We start from the raw sequence: 2420 nt of genomic DNA, 5'->3' as shown, positions 1-2420 counted from the left end.
TCATATTTAAAATTGTTATGTGACACAATGTCTAGTGGCTTATGTTATGAACACAGTTTAACTCATCGTTTGCAACTTCTTAAGTCAAGCACTGTCCTGAATTTCTTTTCAAAATACTGATGTCAATGGCCCGTTTATCACCAATAATTTCAATAATCCTCAGCCTGCATAGCACTCAGATAGTCAATATCAAACATAAAATACCCTGTGTATATGCTGCTAGTGGTCGAATCAACGTTCATGTAACACTGCTACCTTGGGTACTTTTAAACATGATTTGAGTCGTCTAAAACTGATTTTGAGCTTCCATTTTTTAGAGGATTTGTCTCCTTGGGTTATAACTACTCTTTAACTTTATTATCCATCAACCGTAAGTTCTAGAATGTAAAATATAAAGTGTATGAGTAAACAAATTATTAATCATCATGTCGATATTGCTTAAGAATTATAAACTTTTATTTGTTTTTGTAATTCCATTATACTTGTCAGCACTATTAGATAAGATGCATGTATTAAAAGTGGTAAACATGTATTTTCAAGTAAGTGTTCTATAGCTTTTTAAAAAAGATGATAGAAAGTGTCCAGCAAAGACATATGAAGATATGTAGTAATTTTACTTATGATCTGTATACGGATAATTCCACTTTAAATTGATTTAATTATATCGAATTTAGCTCAAATAGTTTTATGATTAATGTAAACAAGTGAATGGTGCACATTTTATTGATAAATCTGCAATAACAAAACTTGTCAGAAGTCAATGGGCACTCCTATTAAAAATTCTTAAACTTACATATAGTACTTTTATGGTGCAGGATAAGTAGTCATCTCTTGAACTGCGAAATTTTCTCTTCATTCTCGAGGTATGCACGAACAATTACCCCTAAATACTGTGTTTGTACCCTATAAAAGTAACATAGGAATGCATTACAATACATGAACAAGTGCACAACGGTGGACATTTTCTAAAATGAATTACTAAGAATTAAGTATTTAAGAATGAGAAAGCTATTAATAACATATAAATGAGAAATTTAATTTGTGTTCCAGTATGCCTTTTTACAAACTTCTATCTTGACAGTGCAATGCCATGACATTTTTTTGTATTTTTGGACAAATCCTTATAATTGCATTGGTTTTATTTTATTAACAAATTTACATCCTCAAAAGTGAAGATAATCGTTCAAAATCTTCTTGTTGCTTTCTATACACAATGGTTGCGTCATGTTTGGAACACATGGCGTTCAGAGAAAACGATTAGCTGGAATGCATCATGTTCGAGACCAGAACACAGTTACAATACTAACGTTATCATTTAACATTTACGTATACATTTACATTGGTTAATTTTTTGTTAATAACATGATCATTTAAATGTATTCTCTCAAAGAACATCCTACTTTTTAATCGAATTATGGCGGCATAATAGCACAGTTATGTGTTCAAATAAATTTTTCTTCCATTTATACTTCAGTGTGTCCTGTCAAAGAAGAAATTTGTTGATTTAATACTAAAAAAAATTATGTTCGTATAATGTGTTATTGATATCGATAAACATACCCGTTAAATAAAGTTTTGTTGTTAATTTTCTTCAGTGAAGCTTCTTCAATCACGATCAAAAACCAAACTTCCGGTACATAAATACGTCACGCGCTGTTATATACGCGGACATGATTGAACACATGGCGTACGGGAAAAATTGTAAATTTGAACGCATCATGTTCGGCTCCAGAACGCTTTTACAATGGCAACGTTTTCATGAGCATTTGCGCATTTAAATTGTTTAAAAAGTATAAGTATAGAACTAAAGTCGTTAAGGAAAAAGATTTATATTAAAAATCAATCATTTGCACGCTTTTAAATACGCTCTTGTAACATGTATCAATTTTTTTTAACGAACTATAATTTGCTTGTGTTGATAAAGCTAAAATACATTTATCGTCAAACGTAATACGAATCACCCTTATTCATCGTCTGTTTGACTCTGAAGCGATGAAATATTTTTTCACTCCCCATTACAATATTAGAACATTTTCAGTGTTCAATTTAGAACACTTGTCTTGAACATGTGCGTTAAAAGACTGAACACAATGTGTTATATTTTTTAACGCTGGCGTTCAATGTGGAACACTAATGTTAATAACTGAACATATTGTGTTTGAGATTGGAACGCGTCCAGACGCGTCAGGCGTCCGCAATATTTGCAGTGTACTTCATTTTGGAACCGAATACACGGATATAAAATGCAAATATACAAAATAATACAAAAATATTTGTTAAAGATAAATTCCGGTTTAAAATTCTAATAAAAAAAACAATTAAAATATTTAAAAACTCACTTCATTTTGAAATCGAATACACGATATGATACTATAGAAAGTCCCTGTCCCACAGTACAGAAAAAAATACGAAATTGTCCA

General features: G+C 30.7%; 1 long non-coding RNA gene across 1 annotated transcript; it reads right to left on the bottom strand.

Annotated features, from left to right (window-relative positions):
- LOC143043462 (uncharacterized) lies at nucleotides 1-1711 on the bottom strand. The gene is made up of 3 exons (XR_012968409.1): nucleotides 1561-1711; nucleotides 794-903; nucleotides 1-377 (listed from the first exon to the last, which is right to left on the bottom strand). It is a non-coding gene; the product is annotated as an uncharacterized LOC143043462 (long non-coding RNA).
- Between the last annotated feature and the right edge of the window lie 709 nt (nucleotides 1712-2420).

Source organism: Mytilus galloprovincialis, chromosome 8 (genome assembly GCF_965363235.1).
Source record: "Mytilus galloprovincialis chromosome 8, xbMytGall1.hap1.1, whole genome shotgun sequence".
Lineage (NCBI taxonomy): Eukaryota > Metazoa > Mollusca > Bivalvia > Mytilida > Mytilidae > Mytilus > Mytilus galloprovincialis.
The sequence above is the reverse complement of the archived record's forward strand: the minus strand, read 5'-3'. Positions and strand labels throughout refer to the sequence as shown.